General features: G+C 41.3%; 1 non-coding gene across 1 annotated transcript; it reads right to left on the reverse strand.

Annotated features, from left to right (window-relative positions):
* Positions 1–4,008: 4,008 nt before the first annotated feature.
* LOC130956769 (small nucleolar RNA R71) lies at positions 4,009–4,116 on the reverse strand. The gene has a single exon (XR_009077203.1). It is a non-coding gene; the product is annotated as a small nucleolar RNA R71 (small nucleolar RNA).
* Positions 4,117–18,004: the final 13,888 nt, after the last annotated feature.

Here is an 18,004-nt window from a genome sequence, read left to right on the forward strand (position 1 = left end):
CTGTGGCATGTATGTATCCGGTGGTAATACTGGAAGACAGAGTGCTTTGGGCCACGGCCAAGACTCATAAAGTAGCTGTGTTCAAGAATCATCATACTTAACTAGGAGAATCAATGACACTATCTGGATTCTGAGTTCCTAAAGAAGCCAATCATTCTGAATTTCAAAGGATAGAGTGAGATGCCAAAACTGTTCAGAGGCAAAAAGCTAAAAGTCCCGCTCATCTAATTAATACTGATCTTCATAGATGTTTTTGGAGTTCATTGCATATTCTCTTCTTTTTATCTTATTTGATTTTCAGTTGCTTGGGGACAAGCAACAATTTAAGTTTGGTGTTGTGATGAGCGGATAATTTGTACGCTTTTTGGCATTGTTTTTAGTATGTTTCTAGTAGGATTTAGTTAGTTTTTAGTATATTTTTATTAGTTTTTAGTTAAAATTCACTTTTCTGGACTTTACTATGAGTTTGTGTGTTTTTCTGTGATTTCAGGTATTTTCTGGCTGAAATTGAGGGACCTGAGCAAAAATCTGATTCAGAGACTGAAAAGGACTGCAGATGCTGTTGGATTCTGATCTCCCTGCACTCGAAGTGGATTTTCTGGAGCTACAGAAGCCCAATTGGCGCGCTCTCAACGGCGTTGGAAAGTAGACATCCTGGGCTTTCCAGCAATATATGATAGTCCATACTTTGCCCAAGATTTGATGGCCCAAACCGGTGTTCAAAGTCACCTTCAGATTTCCCAGCGTTAAACGCCGGAACTGGCACAAAAGTGGGAGTTAAACGCCCAAACTGGCACAAAAGCTGGCGTTTAACTCCAAGAAGAGTCTCTACACGAAAATGCTTCATTGCTCAGCCCAAGCACACACCAAGTGGGCCCGGAAGTGGATTTTTATGTCATTTACTCATCTTTGTAATTCTTAAGCTACTAGTTCCCTATAAATAGGACCTTTTACTATTGTATTTTCATGTGGGGATCATTTTTTATCTTAGGACCATCTTTTGATCACTCTAGATCTTAGATCATTGGGAGGCTGGCCTCACGGCCATGCCTAGACCTTGTTCTTATGTAGTTTCAACGGTGGAGTTTCTACACACCATAGATTAAGGTGTGGAGCTCTGCTGTACCTCGAGTATTAATGCAATTACTATTGTTCTTCTATTCAATTCAGCTTGTTCTTGTTCCAAGATATCACTTGTTCTTCAACTTGATGAATGTGATGATCCGTGACACTCATCATCATTCTCACCTATGAACGTGTGACTGACAACCACCTCCGTTCTACCTTAGATTGGGTGAATATCTCTTGGATTCCTGATACACGGTGCATGGTTGATCGCCTAACAACCGAGCCAGCCATTCCGTGAGATCAGAGTCTTCGTGGTATAGGCTAGAATTGATGGCGGCATTCAAGAGAATCCGGAAGGTCTAACCTTATCTGTGGTATTCTGAGTAGGATTCAATGATTGAATGACTGTGACGTGCTTCAAACTCGCGATTGTGGGGCGTTAGTGACAGACGCAAAAGAATCACTGGATTCTATTCCGACATGATCGAGAACCGACAGCTGGATAGCCGTGCCGTGACAGGGTGCGTTGAACATTTCCACTGAGAGGATGGGAGGTAGCCACTGACAACGGTGAAACCCTTGCATAAGCTTGCCATGGAAAGGAGTAAGAAGGATTGGATGAAGACAGTAGGAAAGCAGAGAAACGGAAGGGACAAAGCATCTCCATTCGCTTATCTGAAGTTCTCACCAATGAATTGCATAAGTATCCCTATCTTTATCTTTATGTTTTATTCATCATCTATACCCATTTGAGTCTGCCTGACTAAGATTTACAAGGTGACCATAGCTTGCTTCATACCAACAATCTCCGTGGGATCGACCCTTACTCGCGTAAGGTTTATTACTTGGACGACCCAGTGCACTTGCTGGTTAGTTGTGCAAAGTTGTGTTTATGCCATGGTATTGAGCACCAAGTTTTTGGGGCCATTACTAGGGATTATTTGAGTTGTGAAAAGTAGTGATCACAATTTCGCACACCAAGTTTTTGGCGCCGTTGCCGGGGATTGTTTCGTGTATGGACAACTGACGGTTCATCGTGTTGCTTAGATTAGGTAATTTTTTTTTCAGGATTTCTTTAAGAATGAATTCTAGAGTTTCATGATGATCTGTTGAAATCTGGCTGGCTGAGAAGCCATGTCTAATCTTATTGGACCGAGGTTTCAACTTATCATCACAAGAGCTTGTTGATTTCTATCAACCTTGCTGTTGAAGCAATGATCTGCTAATGCTTGGCTGGCCATTGGCCATGTCTAGTGTTTTGGACCGAAGCTTTCTTTGAAAGCTTGGCTGGCTGTGAAGCCATGTCTAATTCCTGGACCAGAGTCTTAGACTAGCATTGCAATAATTCCTGGAGTTCTAATTAAGAATTCTGAAACCTTTATCTTCTTTTTCCATATAATTTTCGAAAAAGCACAAAAAAAATTACAAAATCATAAAAACAAAAAATATTTTATGTTTCTTGTTTGAGTCTAGTGTCTTATTTTAAGTTTGGTATATTGCATGCATTGTTTATTTGATCTTGGTTCTATTTTCAAGTCAATAATACAGAGGACTGAAGATTCAGTACATGCAGCAGAGGAATTATACAGAAAAAGCTGGGCGTTCAAAACGCCCGGTGAAGAAGGAAAACTGGCGTTTAAACGCCAGCCAGGATACCTGGTTGGGCGTTTAACGCCCAAAAGGGTAGCATTTTGGGCGTTAAACGCCAGAATGGATACCATTCTAGGCGTTTAACGCCAGGATGGCACAAGAGGGAAGATTCTGTTTTTAATGCAATTTTTTTTTCAGGTTTTCAAAGTTTTTCAAAATCAAATCTTTTTCAAATCATATCTTTTCAATCAAATCTTTTTCAAAATCAATTTCTTTGCTTTTTCAAAGATACTTGCTAACAATTAATGATTTGATTCAACATTTCAAGTATGTTGCCTTTTCTGTTGAGAAAGGTTTAATGTTTGAATCATATCTTTTCTTGTTAGGCAAGTCATTTAAAATCAAATCTTTTTAAATTGTTTTTCAAATCAAATCTTTTCAATCATATCTTCTTAATCACATATTTTTCAAAAAATGTTTTCAATCATATCTTTTTTATTTCCAATTTAAAAATCTTTTTCAAAAATCATTTGATTTTTTTTCAATCTTAGTTTTCGAAAATTAATTAAAGTTTTTCAAAATGTTTTTAAAATGTTTTTAATTAATTTTCGAAAAAACTCTTCCTCTCTTCTCACATCCTTCTATTTATGGAGTACTACTCCTCCTCAATGCACAATTCGAACTCTATCTCACTAAGTTCGAATTCTTCTACCTCTTCCTTCTATTTTTCTGTTCCTCTGACACCTCAAGGAATCTCTATACTGTGACATAGAGGATTCCACATTTTCTTGTTCTCTTCTCTTTCATATGAGTAGGAACAAAGACAAAGGCATTCTTGTTGAAGCTGACCCTGAACCTGAAAGGACCTTGAAGCGAAAGCTAAGAGAAGCTAAGACACAACTCTCTGTAGAGGACCTAACAGAAATCTTCAAAGAAGAAGAACCTATGGCAGCCGAAAATAACAACAATGCCAACAATGCAAGGAAGGTGCTTGGTGACTTTACTGCACCTACTCCCGACTTCTATGGGAGAAGCATCTCTATCCCTGCCATTGGAGCAAACAACTTTGAGCTTAAGCCTCAATTAGTTTCTCTGATGCAACAGAACTGCAAGTTCCATGGACTTCCACTGGAAGATCCTCATCAGTTTTTAGCTGAGTTCTTGCAAATCTGTGACACTGTCAAGACTAATGGGGTTGACCCTGAGGTCTACAGACTTATGCTATTCCCTTTTGCTGTAAGAGACAGAGCTAGAACATGGTTGGACTCACAACCTAAAGAAAGCCTGAACTCTTGGGAAAAGCTAGTCAATGCCTTCTTGGCAAAGTTCTTTCCACCTCAAAAATTGAGTAAGCTTAGAGTGGAAGTCCAAACTTTCAGACAGAAGGAAGGAGAATCCCTCTATGAAGCTTGGGAAAGATACAAACAATTGATCAGAAAATGTCCTTCTGACATGCTTTCTGAATGGAGCATCATAGGTATTTTCTATGATGGTCTCTCTGAACTATCCAAGATGTCTTTGGATAGCTCTGCTGGAGGATCTCTTCATCTGAAGAAGACGCCTACAGAAGCTCAGGAACTAATTGAAATGGTTGCAAATAACCAATTCATGTACACTTCTGAAAGGAATCTTGTGAACAATGGGACAAATCAGAAGAAAGGAGTTCTTGAGATTGATACTCTGAATGCCATATTGGCTCAGAACAAAATATTGACTCAGCAAGTCAATTTGATTTCTCAAAGTTTGTCTGGAATACAAAATGCACCAGTCAGTACTAAGGATGCTTCATCTGAAGAAGAAGCTTATGATCTTGAGAACCCCTCAATGGAAGAGGTGAATTACCTAGGAGAACCCTATGGAAACACCTATAATTCTTCATGGAGAAATCACCCAAATTTCTCATGGAAGGATCAACAGAGACCTCAACAAGATTTCAATAACAATAATGGTGGAAGAAACAGGTTTAGCAATGGCAAGCCTTTTCCATCATCTTCTCAGCAACAGACAGAGAGTTCTAAGCAGAGCCACTCTGACTTAGCAACCATGGTCTCTGATCTGATCAAAACCACCACTCAAAGTTTCATGAATGAAACAAGATCCTCCATTAGAAACTTGGAAGCACAAGTGGGACAGGTGAGCAAGAAAATTACTGAACTCCCTCCTAGTACTCTTCCAAGCAATACAGAAGAAAATCCAAAAGGAGAGTGCAAGGCCATCAACATGGCCGAATTTGGAGAGGAGGAAGAGGCAGTGAACGCCACTGAGGAAGACCTCAATGGACGTCCACTGACCTCCAATGAGTTCCCTAATGAGGAACCATGGGAATCTGAGGCTCAAAATGAAACCATAGAGATTCCATTGGATTTACTTCTGCCATTTATGAGCCCTGATGAGTATTCTTCCTCTGAAGAGGATGAGTATGTCACTGAAGAGCAAGTTGTTAAATACCTTGGAGCAATCATGAAGCTAAATGACAAGTTATTTGGTAATGAGATTTGGGAGGATGAACCCCCTTTGCTCACCAAAGAAATGGATGACTTGTCTAGGCAGAAATTACCTCTAAAGAGACAAGATCCTGGGAAGTTTTCAATACTTTGTACCATAGGCACCATGACCTTTAAGAAGGCTCTGTGTGACTTAGGGTCAAGTGTAAACCTCATGCCTCTCTCTGTAATGGAGAAGCTAGGGATCTTTGAGGTGCAAGCTGCAAGAATCTCACTAGAGATGGCAGACAATTCAAAGAAATAAGCTTATGGACTTGTAGAGGATGTTCTGGTAAAGGTTGAAGACTATTACATCCCTGCTGATTTCATAGTCCTAGAGACTGGAAGGAGCATGGATGAATCTATCATCCTTGGCAGACCCTTCCTAGCCACAGCAAAGGTTGTGATTGATGTGGACAGAGGTGAATTGATCATTCAAGTGAATGAAGAATCCTTTGTGTTTAAGGCTCAGGGATACCCCTCTGTCACCATGGAGAGGAAGCATGAAGAGCTTTTCTCAAAGCAGAGTCAAACAGAGCCCCCACAGTCAAACTCTAAGTTTGATGTTGGGAGGCCACAACCAACTTCTAAGTTTGGTGTTGAACCCCCATATTCAAACTCTAAGTTTGGTGTTGGGAGGTTCTAACATTGCTCTGAGCATTTGTGAGGCTCCATGAGAGCCCTCTGTCAAGCTACTGACATTAAAGAAGCGCTTGTTGGGAGGCAACCCAATGTTATATTTTATCTATTTTCTTTTGCTATTTTATGTAGGTTGATGATCATGAGAAGTCACAAAATCAAGTGAAAAAGCAAAAACAGAATGAAAAACAGGAAGAAAAATAGCACACCCTGGAGGAAGTACCTACTGGCGTTTAAACACCAGTAAGGCTAGCAGATGGGCGTTTAACGCCCAGTCTGGCACCATTCTGGGCGTTTAACGCCAGAAAGGGGCACCAGACTGGCGTTAAACGCCAGAAAAGGGCAAGCACTTGGCGTTAAATGCCAGAAATGGGCACCAGCCCGGTGTTTAACGCCAGAATTGGCTCAGAATGCATTTTTGCATGCCATTTGGTGCAGGGATGACTTTTCCTTGACACCTCAGGATCTGTGGACCCCACAGGATCCCCACCAACCCCCACCACCCTCTTTCTCTTCACCACTCACATCCATCCTTCATATAAACCCCACCTACCTCACCATTCAAATTCAAACCACTTTTCCTCCCAAACCCACCCAAAATGGCCGAACCCTACCCCTCTCTTCACCCCTATATAAACCCACCTTCACCCTTTCATTTTCACAACCTAAACACTACTTCTTCCCCCTTGGCTGAAACATAAGCCTCCTCCATCTCCTCCATTTTCTTCTTCTTCTACTCTCTTCTTTCTTTTTTTGCTCGAGGACGAGCAAACCTTTTAAGTTTGGTGTGGTAAAAGCATTGCTTTTTGTTTTTCCATAACCATTTATGGCATCCAAGGCCGGAGAAACCTCTAGAAAGAGAAAAGGGAAGGCAAAAGCTTCCACCTCCGAGTCATGGGAGATGGAGAGATTCATCTCAATGGTGCATCAAGACCACTTCTATGAAGTTGTGGCCTTGAAGAAGGTGATCCCCGAGGTCCCTTTCAAACTCAAAAAGAGTGAATATCCGGAGATCCGACATGAGATTCGAAGAAGAGGTTGGGAAGTTCTTACCAACCCCATTCAACAAGTCGGAATCTTAATGGTTCAAGAGTTCTATGCCAATGCATGGATCACCAAGAACCATGATCAAAGTGTGAACCCGGACCCAAAGAATTGGCTTACAATGGTTCGGGGGAAATACTTAGATTTTAGTCCGGAAAATGTGAGGTTGGCATTCAACTTGCCCATGATGCAAGGAGATGAACATCCTTACACAAGAAGGGTCAACTTTGATCAAAGGTTGGACCAAGTCCTCACTGACATTTGTGAAGAGGGCGCCCAATGGAAGAGAGATTCAAGAGGGAAGCCGGTTCAACTGAGAAGGCATGACCTCAAGCCAGTGGCTAGGGGATGGTTGGAGTTTATCCAACGCTCAATCATTTCCACTAGCAACCGGTCCGAAGTTACTCTAGACCGGGCCATCATGATTCATAGCATCATGATTGGAGAAGAAATAGAAGTTCATGAGGTTATAGCCCAAGAACTCTATAAGGTGGCGGACAAGTCCTCTACCTTGGCAAGGTTAGCCTTTCCTCATCTCATTTGTCACCTCTGTTATTCAGTTGGAGTGGACATAGAAGGAGACATCCTCATTGATGAGGACAAGCCCATCACTAAGAAAAGGATGGAGCAAACAAGAGACCCCACTCATCATGAAATCCCTGAGATGCCTCAAGGGATGCACTTTCCTCCACAAAACTATTGGGAGCAACTGAACACCTCCCTAGGAGAATTGAGTTCCAACATGGGACAACTAAGGGTGGAGCACCAAGAACATTCCATCCTCCTCCATGAAATTAGAGAAGATCAAAGAATCATGAGAGAGGAGCAACAAAGGCAAGGAAGAGACATTGAGGAGCTCAAGCACTCCATAAGATCTTCAAGAGGAAGAACAAGCCGCCATCACTAAGGTGGACCCGTTCTTTAATCTCCTTGTCCTTCATTTTCCTGTTTTTCGAATTTTTATGCTTATGTTTATCTATGTTTGTGTCTTATGATCATTAGTGTCTTAGTGTCTATGCCTTAAAGTTATGAATGTCCTATGAATCCATCACCTTTCTTAAATGAAAAAAAGTTCTTAATTGAAAAAGAGAAGAATTGCATGAATTTCAGATTTTATAACAGATTAATTATTTTGATGTGGTGGCAATACTTTTGTTTTCTGAATGTATGCTTAAACAGTGCATATATCTTATGAATTTGTGGTTCATGAATGTTAAAATTGTTGGCTCTTGAAAGAATGATGAAAAAGGAGACATGTTACTGAGGATCTGAAAAATCATAAAAATGATTCTTGAAGCAAGAAAAAGCAGTGAATACAAAAAAAAAAAAAAAAAAAAGAGAAGAAGCGAAAAAAAGGGGAAAAGAAAAAAAGAGAAAAAGAACGAAAAAAAAAGAAAGAAAGAAATAAAGTTGTGATGCAAGGCAAAAAGAGTGTGCTTAAGAACCCTGGACACCCCTAATTGGGGACTCTAGCAAAGCTGAGTCACAATCTGAAAAGGTTCACCCAATTATGTGTCTGTGGCATGTATGTATCCGGTGGTAATACTGGAAGACAGAGTGCTTTGGGCCACGGCCAAGACTCATAAAGTAGCTGTGTTCAAGAATCATCATACTTAACTAGGAGAATCAATGACACTATCTAGATTCTGAGTTCCTAAAGAAGCCAATCATTCTGAATTTCAAAGGATAGAGTGAGATGCCAAAACTGTTCAGAGGCAAAAAGCTAAAAGCCCCGCTCAACTAATTAATACTGATCTTCATAGATGTTTTTGGAGTTCATTGCATATTCTCTTCTTTTTATCTTATTTGATTTTCAGTTGCTTGGGGACAAGCAACAATTTAAGTTTGGTGTTGTGATGAGCGGATAATTTGTACGCTTTTTGGCATTGTTTTTAGTATGTTTCTAGTAGGATTTAGTTAGTTTTTTAGTATATTTTTATTAGTTTTTAGTTAAAATTTTCTTTTCTGGACTTTACTATGAGTTTGTGTGTTTTTCTGTGATTTCAGGTATTTTCTGGCTGAAATTGAGGGACTTGAGCAAAAATCTGATTCAGAGACTGAAAAGGACTGCAGATGCTGTTGGATTCTGACCTCCCTGCACTCGAAGTGGATTTTCTGGAGCTACAGAAGCCCAATTGGCGCGCTCTCAACGGCGTTGGAAAGTAGACATCCTGGGCTTTCCAGCAATATATGATAGTTCATACTTTGCCCAAGATTTGATGGCCCAAAACGGCGTTCAAAGTCACCTTCAGATTTCCCAGCGTTAAACGCCGGATCTGGCACCAAAGTGGGAGTTAAACGCCCAAACTGGCACAAAAGCTGGCGTTTAACTCCAAGAAGAGTCTCTACACGAAAATGCTTCATTGCTCAGCCCAAGCACACACCAAGTGGGCCCAGAAGTGGATTTTTATGTCATTTACTCATCTTTGTAATTCTTAAGCTACTAGTTCCCTATAAATAGGACCTTTTACTATTGTATTTTCATGTGGGGATCATTTTTTATCTTAGGACCATCTTTTGATCACTCTAGATCTTAGATCAATGCGAGGCTGGCCTCACGGCCATGCCTAGACCTTGTTCTTATGTATTTTCAACGGTGGAGTTTCTACACACCATAGATTAAGGTGTGGAGCTCTGCTGTACCTCGAGTATTAATGCAATTACTATTGTTCTTCTATTCAATTCAGCTTGTTCTTGTTCCAAGATATCACTTGTTCTTCAACTTGATGAATGTGATGATCCGTGACACTCATCATCATTCTCACCTATGAACGTGTGACTGACAACCACCTCCGTTCTACCTTAGATTGGGTGAATATCTCTTGAATTCCTGATACACGATGCATGGTTGATCGCCTGACAACCGAGCCAGCCATTCCGTGAGATCAGAGTCTTCGTGGTATAGGCTAGAATTGATGGCGGCATTCAAGAGAATCCGGAAGGTCTAACCTTGTCTGTGGTATTCTGAGTAGGATTCAATGATTGAATGACTGTGACGTGCTTCAAACTCGCGATTGTGGGGCGTTAGTGACAGACGCAAAAGAATCACTGGATTCTATTCCGACATGATCGAGAACCGACAGCTGGATAGCCGTGCCGTGACAGGGTGCGTTGAACATTTCCACTGAGAGGATGGGAGGTAGCCATTGACAACGGTGAAACCCTTGCATAAGCATGCCATGGAAAGGAGTAAGAAGGATTGGATGAAGACAGTAGGAAAGCAGAGAGACGGAAGGGACAAAGCATCTCCATTCGCTTATCTGAAGTTCTCACCAATGAATTGCATAAGTATCCCTATCTTGGACGACCCAATGCACTTGCTGGTTAGTTGTGCAAAGTTGTGTTTATGCCATGGTATTGAGCACCAAGTTTTTGGGGCCATTACTAGGGATTATTTGAGTTGTGAAAAGTAGTGATCACAATTTCGCACACCAGCGAGGTTGGCTTCGCGCGTGTAGCTGGTGCACGAAATTGCAATCACACTTTGCAATCCCGCACAACTAACCAGCAAGTGCACTGGGTCGTCCAAGTAATACCTTACGTGAGTAAGGGTCGATCCCACGGAGATTGTCGGCTTGAAGCAAGCTATGGTTATCTTGTAACTCTTAGTCAGGATATCAAAAATTATAAGGATTAATTGTAAAAAGCAAAAGAACATGAAACAGGTACTTGAATTGCAGTGATGGAGAATAGGTTGAGGTTTTGGAGATGCTCTGTCTTCTGAACCTCTGCTTTCCTACTGTCTTCTTCTTCAAACACGCAAGGCTCCTTCCATGGCAAGCTGTATGTAGGGTTTCTCCGTTGTCAATGGCTACCTCCCATCCTCTCAGTGGAAATGTTCAACGCACCCTGTCACGGCACGGCTATCCAGCTGTCGGTTCTTGATCATGTCGGAATAGAATCCAGTGATTCTTTTGCGTCTGTCACTAACGCCCCACAATCGCGAGTTTGAAGCTCGTCACAGTCATTCAATCATTGAATCCTACTCAGAATACCACAGACAAGGTTTAGACCTTCCGGATTCTCTTGAATGCCGCCATCAGTTCTAGCTTATACCACGAAGATTCTGATTAAGGAATCCAAGAGATATCTACTCAATCTAAGGTAGAACGGAGGTGGTTGTCAGGCACGCGTTCATAGTTGAGAATATGATGAGTGTCACGGATCATCACATTCATCAGGGTTAAGAACAAGTGATATCTTAGAACGGAAGCAAGCATGATTGAATAAGAAACAGTAGTAATTGCATTAATCCATCAAGACACAGCAGAGCTCCTCACCCCCAACCATGGGGTTTAGAGACTCATGCTGTAGAAGATACAATGAGAAACGTGTAAAGTGTCATGATGTACAGATACAATGTCAAAAGATCCTATTAATAGAGAACTAGTGATCTAGGGTTTACAGGAATGAGTAAATGACAGAAAAATCCACTTCCGGGCCCACTTGGTGTGTGCTTGGGCTGAGCATTGAAGCATTTTCATGTAGAGACTCTTCCTGGAGTTAAACGCCAGCTTTTATGCCAGTTTGGGCGTTTAACTCCAATTTTTATGCCAGTTCCAGCGTTAAACGCTGGGAATTCTGAAGCTGATTTGCAACGCCGATTTGGGCCATCAAATCTCGGGCAAAGTATGGACTATTATACATTGCGGGAAAGCCCAGGATGTTTACTTTCCAACGCCGTTGAGAGCGCGCCAATTGGGCTTCTGTAGCTCCAGAAAATCTACTTCGAGTGCAGGGAGGTCAGAATCCAACAGCATCTGCAGTCCTTTTCCGTCTCTGAATCAGATTTTTGCTCAGGTCCCTCAATTTCAGCCAGAAAATACCTGAAATCACAGAAAAACACACAAACTCATAGTAAAGTCCAGAAAAGTGAATTTTAATTAAAAACTAATAAAAATATACTAAAAACTAACTAAATCATACTAAAAACATACTAAAAACAATGCCAAAAAGCGTATAAATTATCCGCTCATCACAACACCAAACTTAAATTGTTGCTTGTCCCCAAGCAACTGAAAATCAAAATAGAATAAAAAGAAGAGAATATACTATAGACTCCAAAATATCAAAGAAACTTAGTTCCAATTAGATGAGCGGGACTAGTAGCTTTTTGCTTCCGAACAGTTTTGGCATCTCGCTTTATCCTTTGAGGTTCAGAATGATTGGCATCTATAGGAACTCAGAATTCAGATAGTGTTATTGATTCTCCTAGTTAGGTATGATGATTCTTGAACACAGCTACTTTATGAGTCTTGGCCGTGGCCCAAAGCACTCTGTCTTCCAGTATTACCACCGGATACATACATGCCACAGACACATGATTGGGTGAACCTTTTCAGATTGTGACTCAGCTTTGCTAGAGTCCCCAATTAGAGGTGTCCAGGGTTCTTAAGCACACTCTTTTGCCTTGGATCACAACTTTATTTCTACCCTTGCCTTTTGGTTTAAAGGGCTATTGGCTTTTTCTGTTTGCTTTTTCTTTTTCTCTTCTATTTTTTTCGTTTTTTTTTCTTTTTTTCTTTTTTTTTTGAATCACTGCTTTTTCTTGCTTCAAGAATCAATTGATGATTTTTCAGATCCTCAATAACAGTTCTCCTTTTCCATCATTCTTTCAAGAGCCAACAATTTTAACATTCTTAAAACAACAAATTCAAAAGGCATATGCACTGTTCAAGCATTCATTCTGAAAACAAAAAGTATTGTCACCACATCAAACTAATTCAACTAGTTTCAGAGATAAATTCGAAATCCTGTACTTCTTGTTCTTTTGTGATTAAAGCATTTTTCATTTAAGAGATGTGATGGATTCATAGGACATTCATAGCTTTAAGACATGAATTTTAAATTTTATTAATCATGAATTAAGAACAAAATTCAGAAATAGATATAAGATAAGACTAATAGTAATATAAAACAAAAAATTTAAATAGGCTCCTAATGATAGAGGTTATCACAAAGTTAGGACTCAACAACCTTGATTTTGAGAAGTGGATGCTCCCTCAACTTGAGGGGAGAGCTTTTGGCGTTTCATCTCTTGAAGTTCACGCCCCTGCTTCTCTTGTTCCTTCAGCAATTTGCAGAGCATGCAGTTCTGATTCTGCTGTTCTTCCTTAAGTTGCTCCATAGTTTCTTGCAACTTGGTGATAGATGCTTCTAGGCTGGCCCAGTAGTCAATTTCGGGAAATTCAGGGAGGAACTCCTGCGCCCTCTTTTTGATAGAATTGTCTTGCATTTGTCTTTCCATTGACTTCTTGGTGATTAGATGTTCAATGGGTATGAATTCATCTACTCCCATCTTCACCCCAGCCTCTTTACAGAGCAAGGAGATCAAGCTTGGGTAAGCCAGTTTGGCTTTAGTGGAATTCTTATTTGCAATTGTGTAAATCTCACAAGCAATCAGATGATGAACCTCCACTTCTTTTCCAAGCATAATGCAATGAATCATCACTGCTCTCTTGATGGTGACCTCAGAATGGTTGCTAGTGGGCAATATGGAACGCCCAATAAAGTCTAGCCAACCTCTTGCAATTGGTTTGAGGTCTCCCCTCTTGAGTTGGTTCGGGACACCTTTTGAATTGGTTATCCATTTAGTTCCAGGGAGGCATATGTCCTCTAGAACTTGATCCAACCCTTTATCTGCTCTCACCATCCTCCTATTAAAGGATTCAGGATCATCATGCAGTTGAGGTAATTTGAAGACCTCTCTTATTTTGTCCAGATGGAAGTAAATAATTCTCCCTCTGACCATGGTTCTGTAGGTATGAAAAGCAGTTCCAGTCATTCTCTGCTTATCTGTCAGCCACAGATTTGAGTAGAATTCCTGAACCATGTTCCTTCCAACCTTTGTCTCAGGGTTGGTTAGAACTTCCCATCCTCTATTTCGAATTTGCTCTTGGATCTCCGGATATTCATCTTCTTTCAGATTGAATTTGACTTCCGGGATCACTGACCTTAGACCCATTATTTTGTGGTAATGGTCTGCATGTTCTTTGGTTAAGAACTTCTCTTGACTCCAAACATCCTTTGGATTATTCTCTTTCTTGCCTCTTGAATTGGTTTGTTTTCCTCTAGGAGCCATGATCTTGATAAATCTTGGCCTAGTGATCACGGAAAGCACACCAAACTTAGAGGTTTGCTTGTCCTCAAGCAAAAGAAGGCAAATAGGGGATAGAGAAGGAGAGCAAATTCGAATGGTGTGGGGAATGAGGAGGAGAACTATTCGAAAATTTGAAGGAGATTTGAGAAGATTTGGAAAAAATTTGAGGAGATAATTGAGTTTTTTGAAAGAGTCTAGGAAAGAATTTGAAATAGATTTGAAGAAGATTCTAATTTTTTAGATTGGGGGGTGAATAATGAAAATTTGTAATGTGTTTATGGAGAAAGATATGGATCAAAACAAGAAATTTTGGAAAAAATTAAAGTGGGACACAAAATCTCCTCCCCCTGCCTTTCTGGCGTTAAACGCCCAGAATGGTGCCCATTCTGGCGTTTAACGCCCAAATGGCACAATTACTGGCGTTAAACGCCCAGAATGGTGCCCATTCTGGCGTTTAATGCCCAGAATGGTGCCCATTCTGGCGTTTAATGCCCAGAATGCCCCTTACTGGCGTTTTTTCGCCAGTAAGCTATTTTTCTCTGCTTTTTGCACTGAATACTTCTGTAACTCTGTGAATTCCTTTAATTTTGATAAATGCCTTTCAAGAATATGTATCAACATCGATTAAACAGAACAGATACCCTTCTAACCACTGGGTTGCCTCCCAGCAAGCGCTTCTTTACCGTCTTTAGCTGGACCTTCACTGAAAATCACTCAAGTCTCAGTTTTGAGCATTCTTGCTCAAAGTTGCTTTCAAGATAATGCTTGATCCTCTGTCCATTGACAATGAACTTCTTGTCAGAATCATTATCCTGAAGCTCAATATATCCATATGGTGATACTCCTGTAATCACATATGGACCCCTCCAGCGGGACTTAAGCTTTCCTGGAAACAATCTGAGCCTAGAGTTGAAGAGCAGGACCTTTTGTCCTGGCTCAAAGACTCTGGATGACAATTTCTTGTCATGCCATTTCTTTGCCTTTTCCTTATAGATTTTTGCATTTTCAAAGGCATTGAGTCTGAATTCCTCTAGCTCATTTAGCTAGAGCAATCTTTTTTCACCAGCTAACTTAGCATCCATGTTTAGGAATCTAGTTGCCCAGTAGGCTTTATGTTCCAGTTCCACGGGCAGATGACAGGCCTTCCCATACACCTGTTGGTATGGAGAGGTTCCTATAGGAGTCTTGTATGCTGTTCTGTACGCCCACAGAGCATCATCCAAGCTCTTTGCCCAATCCTTTCTACGGGCAATAACAGTCCATTCCAGGATTCTTTTGAGCTCTCTGTTGGAGACCTCAGCTTGCCCATTTGTTTGTGGGTGATACAGAGTTGCTACTTTGTGGCTAATTCCATATCTGACCATAGCAGAGTATAGTTGTTTATTGCAGAAATGAGTGCCCCCATCACTGATCAGTACTCTGGGAACACCAAACCTGCTGAAGATGTGTTTCTGGAGGAATTTTAGCACGGTCTTAGTATCATTATTGGGTGTGGCAATTGCTTCCACCTATTTAGATACATAGTCTACTGCCACTAGAATATAAGTGTTTGAGTATGATGGTGGGAAGGGACCCATGAAGTCAATTCCCCATACATCAAACAATTCAATCTCTAAGATCCCTTGCTGAGGCATGGCGTAACCATGAGGCAAGTTACCAGCTCTTTGGCAACTGTCACAGTTACGCACAAACTCTCGGGCATCTCTATAGAGAGTAGGCCAGTAGAATCCGCATTGGAGGACCTTGGCTGCTGTTCGCTCACCTCCAAAGTGTCCTCCATATTGTGATCCATGGCAATGCCACAGGATTCTTTGTGCTTCCTCTCTGGGTACACATCTGCGGATTATTCCGTCTGCACATCTCTTAAAGAGATAAGGCTCATCCCATAGGTAGTACTTGGCATCAGAAATCAATTTCTTTCTTTGCACTCTGCTGTACTCCCGGGGTATGAACCTCACAGCTTTATAGTTTACAATATCTGCAAACCATGGAGCTTCCTGAATGGCAAAGAGTTGCTCATCTGGGAAGGTCTCAGAGATCTCAGTAGAAGGGAGGGACGCCCCAGCTACTGGTTCTAGTCGGGACAGATTATCAGCTACTTGGTTCTCTGTCCCTTTTCTGTCTCTTATCTCTATATCAAACTCTTACAGAAGCAATACCCACCTTATGAGCCTGGGTTTTGAATCCTGCTTTGTGAGTAAGTACTTAAGAGCAGCATGGTCAGTGTACACAATCACCTTTGATCCTACTAAATAGGATCTAAATTTGTCAATGGCATAGACCACTGCAAGTAACTCTTTTTCTGTGGTTGTGTAGTTTTTCTGTGCGTCATTTAGAATACGGCTAGCATAATAAATGACGTGCAGAAGCTTGTTATGCCTCTGTCCCAACACTGCACCAATGGCATGGTCACTGGCATCACACATTAATTCGAATGGTAATGTCCAGTCTGTTGCAGAGATGACTGGTGCTGTGACTAGCTTAGCTTTCAGGGTCTCAAATGCCTGCAGACACTGTGTGTCAAACACAAATGGTGTGTCAGCAGCTTATAGATTGCTCAGAGGTTTTGCAATTTTCGAAAAATCCTTTATAAACCTTCTGTAGAATCCTGCATGCCCTAGAAAGCTTCTAATTGCCTTAACATTGGCAGGTGGTGGTAATTTTTCAATTACTTCTACCTTTGCCTTATCCACCTCTATTCCCCTGCTTGAAATTTTGTGCCCAAGGACAATTCCTTCAGTCACCATAAAGTGACACTTCTCCCAGTTTAAAACCAGGTTAGTCTCTTGGCACCTTTTCAGGACAAGTGCTAGGTGGTTAAGACAGGAGCTGAATAAATCTCCATATACTGAGAAGTCATCCATGAAGACTTCCAGGAATATCTCCACCATATCAGAGAAGATGGATAGCATACATCTCTGAAAGGTGGCAGGAGCATTACACAGACCAAAAGGCATCCTCCTGTAGGCAAACACGCCAGAAGGGCAAGTGAATGCTGTTTTCTCTTGGTCCTGAGGGTCTACTGCAATTTGGTTGTAGCCTGAATAATTATCCAAAAAGCAGTAATAATCATGCCCAGCTAGTCTTTCTAGCATTTGGTCTATGGATGGCAAAGGAAAATGATCCTTTCTGGTGGCGGTATTGAGCCTTCTGTAGTCAATACACATGCGCCACCCTGTGACTATTCTTGTAGGAACCAGTTCATTTTTTTCATTATGAACTACTGTCATGCCTCCCTTCTTGGGGACAACTTGGACAGGGCTCACCCAGGGGCTATCAGAAATAGGATAAATAATCCCAGCCTCTAGTAATTTAGTGACCTCTTTCTACACCACCTCCTTCATGGCTGGATTTAGCCGCCTTTGTGGTTGGACCACTGGTTTGGCATTATCCTCCAATAGGATCTTGTGCATGCATCTTGCTGGGCTAATGCCCTTAAGATCACTTATGGACCACCCAAGAGCTGTCTTGTGTGTCCTTAGCACTTGAATCAGTGCTTCCTCTTCCTGTGGATTTAAAGCAGAGCTTATAATCACTGGAAAAGTGCTACCTTCTCCCAGAAATGCATACTTCAGGGATGGTGGTAGTGGTTTGAGTTCAGGTTTTGGAGGCTTATCCTCCTCCTGAGGAATTTTCAAAATTCTTTTGTTTCCTCTGGTTCTTCCTGATCAGGCTGAGCATCCCTGAAGATGTCCTCAAGCTCTGATTCTAGACTTTCAGTCATATTGATCTCTTCCACCAAAGAGTCAATAATGTCAGCGCCCATGCAGTCATTTGGTGTGTCTGGATGCTGCATAGCTTTTACAGCATTCAACTTGAACTCATCCTCATTGACTCTTAGGGTTACTTCCCCTTTTTGTACATCAATGAGAGTTCGTCCAGTTGCTAGGAAAGGTCTTCCTAGAATGAGAGTTGCACTCTTGTGCTCCTCCATTTCCAGCACTACAAAGTCAGTTGGAAAGGCAAATGGCCCAACCTTGACAATCATGTCCTCAATTATGCCTGATGGATATTTAATGGAGCCATCAGCAAGTTGGAGGCATATCCGGGTTGGTTTGACTTCTTCAGTCAACCCAAGCTT

Source organism: Arachis stenosperma, chromosome 1 (assembly GCF_014773155.1).
Source record: "Arachis stenosperma cultivar V10309 chromosome 1, arast.V10309.gnm1.PFL2, whole genome shotgun sequence".
Lineage (NCBI taxonomy): Eukaryota > Viridiplantae > Streptophyta > Magnoliopsida > Fabales > Fabaceae > Arachis > Arachis stenosperma.